The sequence below is a fragment of the Ambystoma mexicanum genome, chromosome 2q (genome assembly GCF_040938575.1).
Source record: "Ambystoma mexicanum isolate Mex_15411 chromosome 2q, UKY_AmexF1_1, whole genome shotgun sequence".
In the NCBI taxonomy this organism is placed as follows: Eukaryota; Metazoa; Chordata; class Amphibia; order Caudata; family Ambystomatidae; genus Ambystoma; species Ambystoma mexicanum.
The window spans coordinates 1,456,028,271-1,456,048,541 of NC_090924.1; positions in this window are offsets into that span (position 1 = coordinate 1,456,028,271).

The following is a 20,271-nucleotide window of genomic DNA, read 5'->3' on the forward strand; positions in this document are numbered from 1 at the left end:
TCACACTCTCACATCATACAGATATGGGCCTCGGGTGTCCAAGCCACCGAGGAAAACAGGGAACCCCATGCATTTCCGAAAAGAGGACACCCGTGGGAATCCGCAAAGGTATGATATGCCCAAATTGCCCCAGATTTTATTACCCAGACACCCCCGCAAAGTCCGAAATGTGGGAAAAAATACGCAATTTCTGCACATTTCGCTCGGCTCACCCATCGAAACATGCCCCCAACAACACATGGCCTACCGTCCCGCGTTCCCACAGGTGTCCCGATGAAAACGGTACCTCGCATGTGTGGGTGCACCTACCTGGCCGCCAAGGGGAAAGCATAAAACACAAGTAACCCCAAGTCTGTTTTCAGAGGGAAATCTCAGACATTCTGCCGACCGGCACCATGTACAGATATGGGCCTCGGGTGTCCAAGCCACCGAGGAAAACGGGGAACCCCATGCATTTCCGAAAAGAGGACACCCGTGGAAATCCGCAGAGGTATGATATGCCCAAATTGCCCCAGAATTTATTACCCAGACACTCCTGCAAAGTCCGAAATGTTGGGAAAAAAAACGCTTTTTCCGCTCACTTCGCTCGACGCACCCATCGAAACACGCCCCCAACAACACATGGCCTACTGTCACGCGTTCCCACAGGTGTCCCGATGAAAACGGTACCTCACATGTGTGGGTGCACCTACCTGGCCGCCAAGGGGAAAGCCTTAAACACAAGTAACCCCAAGTCTGTTTTCACACCGGAAATGTCACACTCTCACATCATACAGATATGGGCCTCGGGTGTCCAAGCCACCGAGGAAAACAGGGAACCCCATGCATTTCCGAAAAGAGGACACCCGTGGGAATCCGCAAAGGTATGATATGCCCAAATTGTCCCAGATTTTATTACCCAGACACCCCCGCAAAGTCCGAAATGTGGGGAAAAAATACGCAATTTCCGCACATTTCGCTCGGCTCACCCATCGAAACACGCCCCCAACAACACATGGCCTACCGTCACGCATTCCCACAGGTGTCCCGATGAAAACGGTACCTCACATGTGTGGGTGCACCTACCTGGCCGCCAAGGGGAATGCCTAAAACACAAGTAACCCCAAGTCTGTTTTCACACCGGAAATGTCACACTCTCACATCATACAGATATGGGCCTCGGGTGTCCAAGCCACTGAGGAAAACAGGGAACCCCATGTATTTCCGAAAAGAGGACACCCGTGGGAATCCGCAAAGGTATGATATGCCCAAATTGCCCCAGATTTTATTACCCAGACAACCCCGCAAAGTCCGAAAAGTGGGAAAAAATACGCAATTTCCGCACATTTCGCTCGGCTCACCCATCAAAACACGCCCCCAACAACACATGGCCTACCGTCGCGCATTCCCACAGGTATTCCGATGAAAACGGTACCTCGCATGTGTGGGTGCACCTACCTGGCCGCCAAGGGGAAAGCCTAAAACACAAGTAACCCCAAGTCTGTTTTCAGAGGGAAATCTCAGACATTCTGCCGACCGGCACAATGTACAGATATGGGCCTCGGGTGTCCAAGCCACCGAGGAAAACAGGGAACCCCATGCATTTCCGAAAAGAGGACACCCGTGGGAATCCGCAGAGGTATGATATGCCCAAATTGCCCCAGAATTTATCACCCAGACACCCCTGCAAAATCCGAAATGTGGGGAGAAAAACGCTTTTTCCGCACATTTTGCTCGATGCACCCATCGAAACACGCCCCCAACAACACATAGCCTACCGTCACCCATTCCCACAGGTGTCCTGATGAAAACGGTACCTCACATGTGTGGGTGCACCTACCTGGCCGCCAAGGGGAAAGCCGAAAACACAAGTAACCCCAAGTCTGTTTTCACACCGGAAATGTCACACTCTCACATCATACAGATATGGGCCTCGGGTGTCCAAGCCACCGAGGAAAACAGGGAACCCCATGCATTTCCGAAAAGAGGACACCCGTGGGAATCCGCAAAGGTATGATATGCCCAAATTGCCCCAGATTTTATTATCCAGACACCCCCGCAAAGTCCGAAATGTGGGAAAAAATACGCAATTTCTGCACATTTCGCTCGGCTCACCCATCGAAACATGCCCCCAACAACACATGGCCTACCGTCCCGCGTTCCCACAGGTGTCCCGATGAAAACGGTACCTCGCATGTGTGGGTGCACCTACCTGGCCGCCAAGGGGAAAGCATAAAACACAAGTAACCCCAAGTCTGTTTTCAGAGGGAAATCTCAGACATTCTGCCGACCGGCACCATGTACAGATATGGGCCTCGGGTGTCCAAGCCACCGAGGAAAACGGGGAACCCCATGCATTTCCGAAAAGAGGACACCCGTGGAAATCCGCAGAGGTATGATATGCCCAAATTGCCCCAGAATTTATTACCCAGACACTCCTGCAAAGTCCGAAATGTTGGGAAAAAAAACGCTTTTTCCGCTCACTTCGCTCGACGCACCCATCGAAACACGCCCCCAACAACACATGGCCTACTGTCACGCGTTCCCACAGGTGTCCCGATGAAAACGGTACCTCACATGTGTGGGTGCACCTACCTGGCCGCCAAGGGGAAAGCCTTAAACACAAGTAACCCCAAGTCTGTTTTCACACCGGAAATGTCACACTCTCACATCATACAGATATGGGCCTCGGGTGTCCAAGCCACCGAGGAAAACAGGGAACCCCATGCATTTCCGAAAAGAGGACACCCGTGGGAATCCGCAAAGGTATGATATGCCCAAATTGTCCCAGATTTTATTACCCAGACACCCCCGCAAAGTCCGAAATGTGGGGAAAAAATACGCAATTTCCGCACATTTCGCTCGGCTCACCCATCGAAACACGCCCCCAACAACACATGGCCTACCGTCACGCATTCCCACAGGTGTCCCGATGAAAACGGTACCTCACATGTGTGGGTGCACCTACCTGGCCGCCAAGGGGAATGCCTAAAACACAAGTAACCCCAAGTCTGTTTTCACACCGGAAATGTCACACTCTCACATCATACAGATATGGGCCTCGGGTGTCCAAGCCACCAAGGAAAAAAGGGAACCCCATGCATTTCCGAAAAGAGGACACCCGTGGGAATCCGCAGAGGTATGATATGCCCAAATCACCCCAGAATTTATTACCCAGGCACCCCTGCAAAGTCCGAAATGTTGGGAAAAAAATGTTTTTTCCTTACATTTCGCTCAACGCACCCATCGAAACACGCCCCCAACAACACATGGCCTACCGTCACACGTTCCCACAGGTGTCCCGATGAAAACGGTACCTCACATGTGTGGGTGCACCTACCTGGCCGCCAAGGGGAAAGCCTTAAACACAAGTAACCCCAAGTCTGTTTTCACACCGGAAATGTCACACTCTCACATCATACAGATATGGGCCTCGGGTGTCCAAGCCACCGAGGAAAACAGGGAACCCCATGCATTTCCGAAAAGAGGGCACCCGTGGGAATCCGCAGAGGTATGATATGACCAAATCACCCCAGAATTTATTACCCAGACACCCCCGCAAAGTCCGAAATGTGGGAAAAAATACGCATTTTCCTCACATTTTGCTCGACTCACCCATCGAAACATGCCCCCAACAACACATGGCCTACTGTCCGGCGTTCCCACAGGTGTCCCGATGAAAACGGTACCTCACATGTCTGGGTGCACCTACCTGGCCGCCAAAGGGAAAGCCTAAAACACAAGTAACCCCAAGTCTGTTTTCAGAGGGAAATCTCAGACATTCTGCCGACCGGCACAATGTACAGATATGGGCCTCGGGTGTCCAAGCCACCGAGGAAAACAGGGAACCCCATGCATTTCCGAAAAGAGGACACCCGTGGGAATCCGCAGAGGTATGATATGCCCAAATTGCCCCAGAATTTATTACCCAGACACCCCTGCAAAGTCCGAAATGTGGGGAAAAAAACGCTTTTTCCGCACATTTCGCTCGACGCACCCATCGAAACACGCCCCCAACAACACATGGCCTACCGTCACGCGTTCCCACAGGTGTCCCGATGAAAACGGTACCTCACATGTGTGGGTGCACCTACCTGGCCGCCAAGGGGAAAGCATAAAACACAAGTAACCCCAAGTCTGTTTTCAGAGGGAAATCTCAGACATTCTGCCGACCGGCACCATGTAAAGATATGGGCCTCGGGTGTCCAAGCCACCGAGGAAAACGGGGAACCCCATGCATTTCCGAAAAGAGGACACCCGTGGAAATCCGCAGAGGTATGATATGCCCAAATTGCCCCAGAATTTATTACCCAGACACTCCTGCAAAGTCCGAAATGTTGGGAAAAAAAACGCTTTTTCCGCACACTTCGCTCGACGCACCCATCGAAACACGCCCCCAACAACACATGGCCTACTGTCACGCGTTCCCACAGGTGTCCCGATGAAAACGGTACCTCACATGTGTGGGTGCACCTACCTGGCCGCCAAGGGGAAAGCCTTAAACACAAGTAACCCCAAGTCTGTTTTCACACCGGAAATGTCACACTCTCACATCATACAGATATGGGCCTCGGGTGTCCAAGCCACCGAGGAAAACAGGGAACCCCATGCATTTCCGAAAAGAGGACACCCGTGGGAATCCGCAAAGGTACGATATGCCCAAATTGTCCCAGATTTTATTACCCAGACACCCCCGCAAAGTCCGAAATGTGGGGAAAAAATACGCAATTTCCGCACATTTCGCTCGGCTCACCCATCGAAACACGCCCCCAACAACACATGGCCTACCGTCACGCATTCCCACAGGTGTCCCGATGAAAACGGTACCTCACATGTGTGGGTGCACCTACCTGGCCTCCAAGGGGAATGCCTAAAACACAAGTAACCCCAAGTCTGTTTTCACACCGGAAATGTCACACTCTCACATCATACAGATATGGGCCTCGGGTGTCCAAGCCACCAAGGAAAAAAGGGAACCCCATGCATTTCCGAAAAGAGGACACCCGTGGGAATCCGCAGAGGTATGATATGCCCAAATCACCCCAGAATTTATTACCCAGGCACCCCTGCAAAGTCCGAAATGTTGGGAAAAAAATGTTTTTTCCTTACATTTCGCTCAACGCACCCATCGAAACACGCCCCCAACAACACATGGCCTACCGTCACACGTTCCCACAGGTGTCCCGATGAAAACGGTACCTCACATGTGTGGGTGCACCTACCTGGCCGCCAAGGGGAAAGCCTTAAACACAAGTAACCCCAAGTCTGTTTTCACACCGGAAATGTCACACTCTCACATCATACAGATATGGGCCTCGGGTGTCCAAGCCACCGAGGAAAACAGGGAACCCCATGCATTTCCGAAAAGAGGGCACCCGTGGGAATCCGCAGAGGTATGATATGACCAAATCACCCCAGAATTTATTACCCAGACACCCCCGCAAAGTCCGAAATGTGGGAAAAAATACGCATTTTCCTCACATTTTGCTCGACTCACCCATCGAAACATGCCCCCAACAACACATGGCCTACTGTCCGGCGTTCCCACAGGTGTCCCGATGAAAACGGTACCTCACATGTCTGGGTGCACCTACCTGGCCGCCAAAGGGAAAGCCTAAAACACAAGTAACCCCAAGTCTGTTTTCAGAGGGAAATCTCAGACATTCTGCTGACCGGCACAATGTACAGATATGGGCCTCGGGTGTCCAAGCCACCGAGGAAAACAGGGAACCCCATGCATTTCCGAAAAGAGGACACCCGTGGGAATCCGCAGAGGTATGATATGCCCAAATTGCCCCAGAATTTATTACCCAGACACCCCTGCAAAGTCCGAAATGTGGGGAAAAAAACGCTTTTTCCGCACATTTCGCTCGACGCACCCATCGAAACACGCCCCCAACAACACATGGCCTACCGTCACGCGTTCCCACAGGTGTCCCGATGAAAACGGTACCTCACATGTGTGGGTGCACCTACCTGGCCGCCAAGGGGAAAGCCTAAAACACAAGTAACCCCAAGTCTGTTTTCAGAGGGAAATCTTAGACATTCTGCCGACCGGCACAATGTACAGATATGGGCCTCGGGTGTCCAAGCCACCGGAGAAAACAGGGAACCCCATGCATTTCCGAAAAGAGGACACCCGTGGGAATCCGCAGAGGTATGATATGCCCAAATTGCCCCAGAATTTATTACCCAGACACCCCCGCAAAGTCCGAAATGTGGGAAAAAATACGTAATTTCCGCACATTTCGCTCGGCTCACCCATCGAAACACGCCCCCAACAACACATGGCCTACTGTCACGCGTTCCCACAGGTGTCCCGATGAAAATGGTACCTCACATGTGTGGGTGCACCTACCTGGCCGCCAAGGGGAAAGCCTAAAACAGAAGTAACCCCAAGTCTGTTTTCACACAGGAAATGTCTCACTCTCACATCATACAGATATGGGCCTCGGGTGTCAAAGCCACCGAGGAAAACAGGGAACCCCATGCATTTCCGAAAAGAGGACACCCGTGGGAATCCGCAGAGGTATGATATGCCCAAATTGCCCCCGAATTTATTACCCAGACACCCCTGCAAAGTCCGAAATGTGGGGAAAAAAATGATTTTTCCGCACATTTCGCTCAACCTACCCATCGAAACACGCCCCCAACAACACATGGCCTACCGTCACGCATTCCCACAGGTGTCCCGATGAAAACGGTACCTCACATGTGTGGGTGCACCTACCTGGCCGCCAAGGGGAAAGCCTAAAACACAAGTAACCCCAAGTCTGTTTTCACACCGGAAATGTCACACTCTCACATCATACAGATATGGGCCTCGGGTGTCCAAGCCACCGAGGAAAACAGGGAACCCCATGCATTTCCGAAAAGAGGACACCCGTGGGAATCCGCAAAGGTATGATATGCCCAAATTGCCCCAGATTTTATTACCCAGACAACCCTGCAAAGTCCGAAATGTGGGAAAAAATACGCAATTTCCGCACATTTCGCTCGGCTCACCCATCAAAACACGCCCCCAACAACACATGGCCTACCGTCGCGCATTCCCACAGGTATCCCGATGAAAACGGTACCTCGCATGTGTGGGTGCACCTACCTGGCCGCCAAGGGGAAAGCCTAAAACACAAGTAACCCCAAGTCTGTTTTCAGAGGGAAATCTCAGACATTCTGCCGACCGGCACAATGTACAGATATGGGCCTCGGGTGTCCAAGCCACCGAGGAAAACAGGGAACCCCATGCATTTCCGAAAAGAGGACACCCGTGGGAATCCGCAGAGGTATGATATTCCCAAATTGCCCCAGAATTTATTACCCAGACACTCCTGCAAAGTCCGAAATGTGGGGAAAAAAATGCTTTTTCCGCACACTTCGCTCGACGCACCCATCGAAACACGCCCCCAACAACACATGGCCTACTGTCACGCGTTCCCACAGGTGTCCCGATGAAAACGGTACCTCACATGTGTGGGTGCACCTACCTGGCCGCCAAGGGGAAAGCCTAAAACACAAGTAACCCCAAGTCTGTTTTCACACCGGAAATGTCACACTCTCACATCATACAGATATGGGCCTCGGGTGTCCAAGCCACCAAGGAAAAAAGGGAACCCCATGCATTTCCGAAAAGAGGACACCCGTGGGAATCCGCAGAGGTATGATATGCCCAAATCGCCCCAGAATGTATTACCCAGACACCCCCGCAAAGTCCGAAATGTGGGAAAAAATACGCATTTTCCTCACATTTCGCTCGACTCACCCATCGAAACACGCCCCCAACAACACATGGCCTACTGTCCCGCGTTCCCACAGGTGTCCCGATGAAAACGGTACCTCACATGTGTGGGTGCACCTACCTGGCCGCCAAGGGGAAAGCCTAAAACACAAGTAACCCCAAGTCTGTTTTCAGAGGGAAATCTCAGACATTCTGCCGACCGGCACAATGTACAGATATGGGCCTCGGGTGTCCAAGCCACCGAGGAAAACAGGGAACCCCATGCATTTCCGAAAAGAGGACACCCGTGGGAATCCGCAGAGGTATGATATGCCCAAATTGCCCCAGAATTTATTACCCAGACACTCCTGCAAAGTCCGAAATGTGGGGAAAAAAATGCTTTTTCCGTACATTTCGCTCAACGCACCCATCGAAACACGCCCCCAACAACACATGGCCTACCGTCGCACGTTCCCACAGGTGTCCCGATGAAAACGGTACCTCACATGTGTGGGTGCACCTACCTGGCCGCCAAGGGGAAAGCCTTAAACACAAGTAACCCCAAGTCTGTTTTCACACCGGAAATGTCACACTCTCACATCATACAGATATGGGCCTCGGGTGTCCAAGCCACCGAGGAAAACAGGGAACCCCATGCATTTCCAAAAAGAGGACACCCGTGGGAATCCGCAAAGGTATGATATGCCCAAATTGCCCCAGATTTTATTACCCAGACAACCCTGCAAAGTCCGAAATGTGGGAAAAAATACGCAATTTCCGCACATTTCGCTCGGCTCACCCATCGAAACACGCCCCCAACAACACATGGCCTACCGTCGCGCATTCCCACAGGTATCCCGATGAAAACGGTACCTCACATGTGTGGGTGCACCTACCTGGCCGCCAAGGGGAAAGCCTAAAACACAAGTAACCCCAAGTCTGTTTTCAGAGGGAAATCTCAGACATTCTGCCGACCGGCACAATGTACAGATATGGGCCTCGGGTGTCCAAGCCACCGAGGAAAACAGGGAACCCCATGCATTTCCAAAAAGAGGACACCCGTGGGAATCCGCAGAGGTATGATATGCCCAAATTGCCCCAGAATTTATTACCCAGACAACCCTGCAAAGTCCGAAATGTGGGGAAAAAAACGCTTTTTCCGCACATTTCGCTCGACGCACCCATCGAAACACGCCCCCAACAACACATGGCCTACCGTCACGCGTTTCCACAGGTGTCCAGATGAAAACAGTACCTCACATGTGTGGGTGCACCTACCTGGCCGCCAAGGGGAAAGCCTAAAACACAAGTAACCCCAAGTCTGTTTTCACACCGGAAATGTCACACTCTCACATCATACAGATATGGGCCTCTGGTGTCCAAGCCACTGAGGAAAACAGGGAACCCCATGCATTTCCGAATAGAGGACACCCGTGGGAATCCGCAAAGGTATGATATGCCCAAATTGCCCCAGATTTTATTACCCAGACACCCCCGCAAAGTCCGAAATGTGGGAAAAAATACGCAATTTCCGCACATTTCGCTCGGCTCACCCATCGAAACACGCACCCAACAACACATGGCCTACCGTTGCGCGTTCCCACAGGTGTCCCAATGAAAACGGTACCTCACATGTGTGGGCGCACCTACCTGGCCGCCAAGGGGAAAGCCTAAAACACAAGTAACCCCAAGTCTGTTTTCACACCGGAAATGTCACACTCTCACATCATACAGATATGGGCCTCGGGTGTCCAAGCCACCAAGGAAAACAGGGAACCCCATGCATTTCCGAAAAGAGGACACCCGTGGGAATCCGCAGAGGTATGATATGCCCAAATCGCCCCAGAATTTATTACCCAGACACCCCCGCAAACTCCGAAATGTGGGAAAAAATACGCATTTTCCTCACATTTCGCTCGACTCACCCATCGAAACACGTCCCCAACAACACATGGCCTACCGTCCCGCGTTCCCACAGGTGTCCCGATGAAAACGGTACCTCACATGTGTGGGTGCACCTACCTGGCCGCCAAGGGGAAAGCCTAAAACACAAGTAACCCCAAGTCTGTGTACAGAGGGAAATCTTAGACATTCTGCCGACCGGCACAATGTACAGATATGGGCCTCGGGTGTCCAAGCCACCGGAGAAAACAGGGAACCCCATGCATTTCCCAAAAGAGGACACCCGTGGGAATCCGCAGAGGTATGATATGCCCAAATTGCCCCAGAATGTATTACCCAGACACCCCCGCAAAGTCCGAAATGTGGGAAAAAATACTTAATTTCCGCACATTTCGCTCGGCTCACCCATCGAAACACGCCCCCAACAACACCTGGCCTACCGTCACGCGTTCCCACAGGTGTCCCGATGAAAATGGTACCTCACATGTGTGGGTGCACCTACCTGGCTGCCAAGGGGAAAGCCTAAAACACAAGTAACCCCAAGTCTGTTTTCACACCGGAAATGTCTCACTCTCACATCATACAGATATGGGCCTCGGGTGTCCAAGCCACCGAGGAAAACAGGGAACCCCATGCATTTCCGAAAAGAGGACACCCGTGGGAATCCGCAGAGGTATGATATGCCCAAATTGCCCCCGAATTTATTACCCAGACACCCCTGCAAAGTCCGAAATGTGGGGAAAAAAATGATTTTTCCGCACATTTCGCTCAACGCACCCATCGAAACACGCCCCCAACAACACATGGCCTACCATCACGCGTTCCCACAGGTGTCCCGATGAAAACGGTACCTCACATGTGTGGGTGCACCTACCTGGCCGCCAAGGGGAAAGCCTAAAACACAAGTAACCCCAAGTCTGTTTTCACACCGGAAATGTCACACTCTCACATCATACAGATATGGGCCTCGGGTGTCCAAGCCACCGAGGAAAACAGGGAACCCCATGTATTTCCGAAAAGAGGACAACCGTGGGAATCCGCAAAGGTATGATATGCCCAAATTGCCCCAGATTTTATTACCCAGACAACCCCGCAAAGTCCGAAATGTGGGAAAATATACGCAATTTCCGCACATTTCGCTCGGCTCACCCATCAAAACACGCCCCCAACAACACATGGCCTACCGTCGCGCATTCCCACAGGTATCCCGATGAAAACGGTACCTCGCATGTGTGGGTGCACCTACCTGGCCGCCAAGGGGAAAGCCTAAAACACAAGTAACCCCAAGTCTGTTTTCAGAGGGAAATCTCAGACATTCTGCCGACCGGCACAATGTACAGATATGGGCCTCGGGTGTCCAAGCCACCGAGGAAAACAGGGAACCCCATGCATTTCTGAAAAGAGGACACCCGTGGGAATCCGCAGAGGTATGGTATGCCCAAATTGCCCCAGAATTTAATACCCAGACACCCCTGCAAAATCCGAAATGTGGGGAAAAAAACGCTTTTTCCGCACATTTTGCTCGATGCACCCATCGAAACACGCCCCCAACAACACATAGCCTACCGTCACCCGTTCCCACAGGTGTCCTGATGAAAACGGTACCTCACATGTGTGGGTGCACCTACCTGGCCGCCAAGGGGAAAGCCGAAAACACAAGTAACCCCAAGTCTGTTTTCACACCGGAAATGTCACACTCTCACATCATACAGATATGGGCCTCGGTGTCCAAGCCACCGAGGAAAACAGGGAACCCCATGCATTTCCGAAAAGAGGACACCCGTGGGAATCCGCAAAGGTATGATATGCCCGAATTGCCCCAGATTTTATTACCCAGACACCCCCGCAAAGTCCGAAATGTGGGAAAAAATACGCAATTTCTGCACATTTCGCTCGGCTCACCCATCGAAACACGCCCCCAACAACACATGGCCTACCGTCCCGCGTTCCCACAGGTGTCCCGATGAAAACGGTACCTCACATGTGTGGGTGCACCTACCTGGCCGCCAAGGGGAAAGCATAAAACACAAGTAACCCCAAGTCTGTTTTCAGAGGGAAATCTCAGACATTCTGCCGACCGGCACCATGTACAGATATGGGCCTCGGGTGTCCAAGCCACCGAGGAAAACGGGGAACCCCATGCATTTCCGAAAAGAGGACACCCGTGGGAATCCGCAGAGGTATGATATGCCCAAATTGCCCCAGAATTTATTACCCAGACACTCCTGCAAAGTCCGAAATGTTGGGAAAAAAAACGCTTTTTCTGCACACTTCGCTCTACGCACCCATCGAAACACGCCCCCAACAACACATGGCCTACTGTCACGCGTTCCCACAGGTGTCCCGATGAAAACGGTACCTCACATGTGTGGGTGCACCTACCTGGCCGCCAAGGGGAAAGCCTTAAACACAAGTAACCCCAAGTCTGTTTTCACACCGGAAATGTCACACTCTCACATCATACAGATATGGGCCTCGGGTGTCCAAGCCACCGAGGAAAACAGGGAACCCCATGCATTTCCGAAAAGAGGACACGCGTGGGAATCCGCAAAGGTATGATATGCCCAAATTGCCCCAGATTTTATTACCCAGACACCCCCGCAAAGTCCGAAATGTGGGAAAAAATACGCAATTTCCGCACATTTCGCTCGGCTCACCCATCGAAACACGCCCCCAACAACACATGGCCTACCGTCACGCATTCCCACAGGTGTCCCGATGAAAACGGTACCTCACATGTGTGGGTGCACCTACCTGGCCGCCAAGGGGAATGCCTAAAACACAAGTAACCCCAAGTCTGTTTTCACACCGGAAATGTCACACTCTCACATCATACAGATATGGGCCTCGGGTGTCCAAGCCACCAAGGAAAAAAGGGAACCCCATGCATTTCCGAAAAGAGGACACCCGTGGGAATCCGCAGAGGTATGATATGCCCAAATCCCCCAGAATTTATTACCCAGACACCCCCGCAAACTCCGAAATTTGGGAAAAAATACGAATTTTCCTCACATTTCGCTCGACTCACCCATCGAAACACGCCCCCAACAACACATGGCCTACTGTCCCGCGTTCCCACAGGTGTCCCGATGAAAACGGTACCTCACATGTGTGGGTGCACCTACCTGGCCGCCAAGGGGAAAGCCTAAAACACAAGTAACCCCAAGTCTGTTTTCAGAGGGAAATCTCAGACATTCTGCCGACCGGCACAATGTACAGATATGGGCCTCTGGTGTCCAAGCCACGGAGGAAAACGGGGAACCCCATGCATTTCCGAAAAGAGGACACCCGTGGGAATCCGCAGAGGTATGATATGCCCAAATTGCCCCAGAATTTATTACCCAGGCACCCCTGCAAAGTCCGAAATGTTGGGAAAAAAATGCTTTTTCCTTACATTTCGCTCAACGCACCCATCGAAACACGCCCCCAACAACACATGGCCTACCGTCACACGTTCCCACAGGTGTCCCGATGAAAACGGTACCTCACATGTGTGGGTGCACCTACCTGGCCGCCAAGGGGAAAGCCTTAAACACAAGTAACCCCAAGTCTGTTTTCACACCGGAAATGTCACACTCTCACATCATACAGATATGGGCCTCGGGTGTCCAAGCCACCGAGGAAAACAGGGAACCCCATGCATTTCCGAAAAGAGGACACCCGTGGGAATCCGCAGAGGTATGATATGCCCAAATCACCCCAGAATTTATTACCCAGACACCCCCGCAAAGTCCGAAATGTGGGAAAAAATACGCATTTTCCTCACATTTTGCTCGACTCACCCATCGAAACACGCCCCCAACAACACATGGCCTACTGTCCCGCGTTCCCACAGGTGTCCCGATGAAAACGGTACCTCACATGTCTGGGTGCACCTACCTGGCCGCCAAAGGGAAAGCCTAAAACACAAGTAACCCCAAGTCTGTTTTCAGAGGGAAATCTCAGACATTCTGCCGACCGGCACAATGTACAGATATGGGCCTCGGGTGTCCAAGCCACCGAGGAAAACAGGGAACCCCATGCATTTCCGAAAAGAGGACACCCGTGGAAATCCGCAGAGGTATGATATGCCCAAATTGCCCCAGAATTTATTACCCAGACACCCCTGCAAAGTCCGAAATGTGGGGAAAAAAGCGCTTTTTCCGCACATTTCGCTCGACGCACCCATCGAAACACGCCCCCAACAACACATGGCCTACCGTCACGCGTTCCCACAGGTGTCCAGATGAAAACGGTACCTCACATGTGTGGGTACACCTACCTGGCCGCCAAGGGGAAAGCCTAAAACACAAGTAACCCCAAGTCTGTTTTCACACCGGAAATGTCACACTCTCACATCATACAGATATGGGCCTCTGGTGTCCAAGCCACCGAGGAAAACAGGGAACCCCATGCATTTCCGAAAAGAGGACACCCGTGGGAATCCGCAAAGGTATGATATGCCCAAATTGCCCCAGATTTTATTACCCAGACACCCCCGCAAAGTCCGAAATGTGGGAAAAAATACGCAATTTCCGCACATTTCGCTCGGCTCACCCATCGAAACACGCACCCAACAACACATGGCCTACCGTTGCGCGTTCCCACAGGTGTCCCGATGAAAACGGTACCTCACATGTGTGGGCGCACCTACCTGGCCGCCAAGGGGAAAGCCTAAAACACAAGTAACCCCAAGTCTGTTTTCACACCGGAAATGTCACACTCTCACATCATACAGATATGGGCCTCGGGTGTCCAAGCCACCAAGGAAAACAGGGAACCCCATGCATTTCCGAAAAGAGGACACCCGTGGGAATCCGCAGAGGTATGATATGCCCAAATCGCCCCAGAATGTATTACCCAGACACCCCTGCAAAGTCCGAAATGTGGGAAAAAATACGCATTTTCCTCACATTTCGCTCGACTCACCCATCGAAACACGTCCCCAACAACACATGGCCTACCGTCCCGCGTTCCCACAGGTGTCCCGATGAAAACGGTACCTCACATGTGTGGGTGCACCTACCTGGCCGCCAAGGGGAAAGCCTAAAACACAAGTAACCCCAAGTCTGTTTTCAGAGGGAAATCTTAGACATTCTGCCGACCGGCACCATGTACAGATATGGGCCTCGGGTGTCCAAGCCACCGAGGAAAACGGGGAACCCCATGCATTTCCGAAAAGAGGACACCCGTGGGAATCCGCAGAGGTATGATATGCCCAAATTGCCCCAGAATTTATTACCCAGACACTCCTGCAAAGTCCGAAATGTTGGGAAAAAAAACGCTTTTTCCGCACACTTCGCTCGACGCACCCATCGAAACACGCCCCCAACAACACATGGCCTACTGTCACGCGTTCCCACAGGTGTCCCGATGAAAACGGTACCTCACATGTGTGGGTGCACCTACCTGGCCGCCAAGGGGAAAGCCTTAAACACAAGTAACCCCAAGTCTGTTTTCACACCGGAAATGTCACACTCTCACATCATACAGATATGGGCCTCGGGTGTCCAAGCCACCGAGGAAAACAGGGAACCCCATGCATTTCCGAAAAGAGGACACCCGTGGGAATCCGCAAAGGTATGATATGCCCAAATTGTCCCAGATTTTATTACCCAGACACCCCCGCAAAGTCCGAAATGTGGGAAAAAATACGCAATTTCCGCACATTTCGCTCGGCTCACCCATCGAAACACACCCCCAACAACACATGGCCTACCGTCACGCATTCCCACAGGTGTCCCGATGAAAACGGTACCTCACATGTGTGGGTGCACCTACCTGGCCGCCAAGGGGAAAGCCTAAAACACAAGTAACCCCAAGTCTGTTTTCAGAGGGAAATCTCAGACATTCTGCCGACCGGCACAATGTACAGATATGGGCCTCGGGTGTCCAAGCCACGGAGGAAAACAGGGAACCCCATGCATTTCCGAAAAGAGGACACCCGTGGGAATCCGCAGAGGTATGATATGCCCAAATTGCCCCAGAATTTATTACCCAGGCACCCCTGCAAAGTCCGAAATGTTGGGAAAAAAATGATTTTTCCTTACATTTCGCTCAACGCACCCATCGAAACACGCCCTCAACAACACATGGCCTACCGTCACACGTTCCCACAGGTGTCCCGATGAAAACGGTACCTCACATGTGTGGGTGCACCTACCTGGCCGCCAAGGGGAAAGCCTTAAACACAAGTAACCCCAAGTCTGTTTTCACACCGGAAATGTCACACTCTCACATCATACAGATATGGGCCTCGGGTGTCCAAGCCACCGAGGAAAACAGGGAACCCCATGCATTTCCGAAAAGAGGACACCCGTGGGAATCCGCAGAGGTATGATATGCCCAAATCACCCCAGAATTTATTACCCAGACACCCCCGCAAAGTCCGAAATGTGGGAAAAAATACGCATTTTCCTCACATTTTGCTCGACTCACCCATCGAAACACGCCCCCAACAACACATGGCCTACTGTCCCGCGTTCCCGCAGGTGTCCCGATGAAAACGGTACCTCACATGTCTGGGTGCACCTACCTGGCCGCCAAAGGGAAAGCCTAAAACACAAGTAACCCCAAGTCTGTTTTCAGAGGGAAATCTCAGACATTCTGCCGACCGGCACAATGTACAGATATGGGCCTCGGGTGTCCAAGCCACCGAGGAAAACAGGGAACCCCATGCATTTCCGAAAAGAGGACACCCGTGGGAATCCGCAGAGGTATGATATGCCCAAATTGCCCCAGAATTTATTACCCAGACACCCCTGCAAAGTCCGAAATGTGGGGAAAAAAACGCTTTTTCCGCACATTTCGCTCGACGCACCCATCGAAACACGCCCCCAACAACACATGGCCTACCGTCACGCGTTCCCACAGGTGTCCAGATGAAAACGGTACCTCACATGTGTGGGTACACCTACCTGGCCGCCAAGGGGAAAGCCTAAAACACAAGTAACCCCAAGTCTGTTTTCACACCGGAAATGTCACACTCTCACATCATACAGATATGGGCCTCTGGTGTCCAAGCCACCGAGGAAAACAGGGAACCCCATGCATTTCCGAAAAGAGGACACGCGTGGGAATCCGCAAAGGTATGATATGCCCAAATTGCCCCAGATTTTATTACCCAGACACCCCCGCAAAGTCCGAAATGTGGGAAAAAATACGCAATTTCCGCACATTTCGCTCGGCTCACCCATCGAAACACGCACCCAACAACACATGGCCTACCGTTGCGCGTTCCCACAGGTGTCCCGATGAAAACGGTACCTCACATGTGTGGGCGCACCTACCTGGCCGCCAAGGGGAAAGCCTAAAACACAAGTAACCCCAAGTCTGTTTTCACACCGGAAATGTCACACTCTCACATCATACAGATATGGGCCTCGGGTGTCCAAGCCACCAAGGAAAACAGGGAACCCCATGCATTTCCGAAAAGAGGACACCCGTGGGAATCCGCAGAGGTATGATATGCCCAAATCGCCCCAGAATGTATTACCCAGACACCCCCGCAAAGTCCGAAATGTGGGAAAAAATATGCATTTTCCTCACATTTCGCTCGACTCACCCATCGAAACACGTCCCCAACAACACATGGCCTACCGTCCCGCGTTCCCACAGGTGTCCCGATGAAAACGGTACCTCACATGTGTGGGTGCACCTACCTGGCCGCCAAGGGGAAAGCCTAAAACACAAGTAACCCCAAGTCTGTTTTCAGAGGGAAATCTTAGACATTCTGCCGACCGGCACAATGTACAGATATGGGCCTCGGGTGTCCAAGCCACCGGAGAAAACAGGGAACCCCATGCATTTCCGAAAAGAGGACACCCGTGGGAATCCGCAGAGGTATGATATGCCCAAATTGCCCCAGAATTTATTACCCAGGCACCCCTGCAAAGTCCGAAATGTTGGGAAAAAAATGCTTTTTCCTCACATTTCGCTCAACGCACCCATCGAAACACGCCCCCAACAACACATGGCCTACCGTCACACGTTCCCACAGGTGTCCCGATGAAAACGGTACCTCACATGTGTGGGTGCACCTACCTGGCCGCCAAGGGGAAAGCCTTAAACACAAGTAACCCCAAGTCTGTTTTCACACCGGAAATGTCACACTCTCACATCATACAGATATGGGCCTCGGGTGTCCAAGCCACCGAGGAAAACAGGGAACCCCATGCATTTCCGAAAAGAGGACACCCGTGGGAATCCGCAGAGGTATGATATGCCCAAATCACCCCAGAATTTATTACCCAGACACCCCCGCAAAGTCCGAAATGTGGGAAAAAATACGCATTTTCCTCACATTTTGCTCGACTCACCCATCGAAACACGCCCCCAACAACACATGGCCTACTGTCCCGCGTTCCCACAGGTGTCCCGATGAAAACGGTACCTCACATGTCTGGGTGCACCTACCTGGCCGCCAAAGGGAAAGCCTAAAACACAAGTAACCCCAAGTCTGTTTTCAGAGGGAAATCTCAGACATTCTGCCGACCGGCACAATGTACAGATATGGGCCTCGGGTGTCCAAGCCACCGAGGAAAACAGGGAACCCCATGCATTTCCGAAAAGAGGACACCCGTGGGAATCCGCAGAGGTATGATATGCCCAAATTGCCCCAGAATTTATTACCCAGACACCCCTGCAAAGTCCGAAATGTGGGGAAAAAAATGCTTTTTCCGCACATTTCGCTCGACGCACCCATCGAAACACGCCCCCAACAACACATGGCCTACCGTCACGCGTTCCCACAGGTGTCCAGATGAAAACGGTACCTCACATGTGTGGGTACACCTACCTGGCCGCCAAGGGGAAAGCCTAAAACACAAGTAACCCCAAGTCTGTTTTCACACCGGAAATGTCACACTCTCACATCATACAGATATGGGCCTCTGGTGTCCAAGCCACCGAGGAAAACAGGGAACCCCATGCATTTCCGAAAAGAGGACACCCGTGGGAATCCGCAAAGGTATGATATGCCCAAATTGCCCCAGATTTTATTACCCAGACACCCCCGCAAAGTCCGAAATGTGGGAAAAAATACGCAATTTCCGCACATTTCGCTCGGCTCACCCATCGAAACACGCACCCAACAACACATGGCCTACCGTTGCGCATTCCCACAGGTGTCCCGATGAAAACGGTACCTCATATGTGTGGGCGCACCTACCTGGCCGCCAAGGGGAAAGCCTAAAACACAAGTAACCCCAAGTCTGTTTTCACACCGGAAATGTCACACTCTCACATCATACAGATATGGGCCTCGGGTGTCCAAGCCACCAAGGAAAACAGGGAACCCCATGCATTTCCGAAAAGAGGACACCCGTGGGAATCCGCAGAGGTATGATATGCCCAAATCGCCCCAGAATGTATTACCCAGACACCCCCGCAAAGTCCGAAATGTGGGAAAAAATACGCATTTTCCTCACATTTCGCTCGACTCACCCATCGAAACACGTCCCCAACAACACATGGCCTACCGTCCCGCGTTCCCACAGGTGTCCCGATGAAAACGGTACCTCACATGTGTGGGTGCACCTACCTGGCCGCCAAGGGGAAAGCCTAAAACACAAGTAACCCCAAGTCTGTTTTCAGAGGGAAATCTTAGACATTCTGCCGACCGGCACAATGTACAGATATGGGCCTCGGGTGTCCAAGCCACCGGAGAAAACAGGGAACCCCATGCATTTCCGAAAAGAGGACACCCGTGGGAATCCGCAGAGGTATGATATGCCCAAATTGCCCCAGAATTTATTACCCAGACACCCCCGCAAAGTCCGAAATGTGGGAAAAAATACGTAATTTCCGCACATTTCGCTCGGCTCACCCATCGAAACACGCCCCCAACAACACATGGCCTACTGTCACGCGTTCCCACAGGTGTCCCGATGAAAATGGTACCTCACATGTGTGGGTGCACCTACCTGGCCGCCAAGGGGAAAGCCTAAAACACAAGTAACCCCAAGTCTGTTTTCACACCGGAAATGTCTCACTCTCACATCATACAGATATGGGCCTCGGGTGTCCAAGCCACCGAGGAAAACAGGGAACCCCATGCATTTCCGAAAAGAGAAAACCCGTGGGAATCCGCAGAGGTATGATATGCCCAAATTGCCCTCGAATTTATTACCCAGACACCCCTGCAAAGTCCGAAATGTGGGGAAAAAAATGATTTTTCCGCACATTTCGCTCAACGCACCCATCGAAACACGCCCCCAACAACACATGGCCTACCGTCACGCGTTCCCACAGGTGTCCCGATGAAAACGGTACCTCACATGTGTGGGTGCACCTACCTGGCCGCCAAGGGGAAAGCCTAAAACACAAGTAACCCCAAGTCTGTTTTCACACCGGAAATGTCACACTCTCACATCATACAGATATGGGCCTCGGGTGTCCAAGCCACCGAGGAAAACAGGGAACCCCATGCATTTCCGAAAAGAGGACACCTGTGGGAATCCGCAAAGGTATGATATGCCCAAATTGCCCCAGATTTTATTACCCAGACAACCCCGCAAAGTCCGAAATGTGGGAAAAAATACGCAATTTCCGCACATTTCGCTCGGCTCACCCATCAAAACACGCCCCCAACAACACATGGCCTACCGTCGCGCATTCCCACAGGTATCCCGATGAAAACGGTACCTCGCATGTGTGGGTGCACCTACCTGGCCGCCAAGGGGAAAGCCTAAAACACA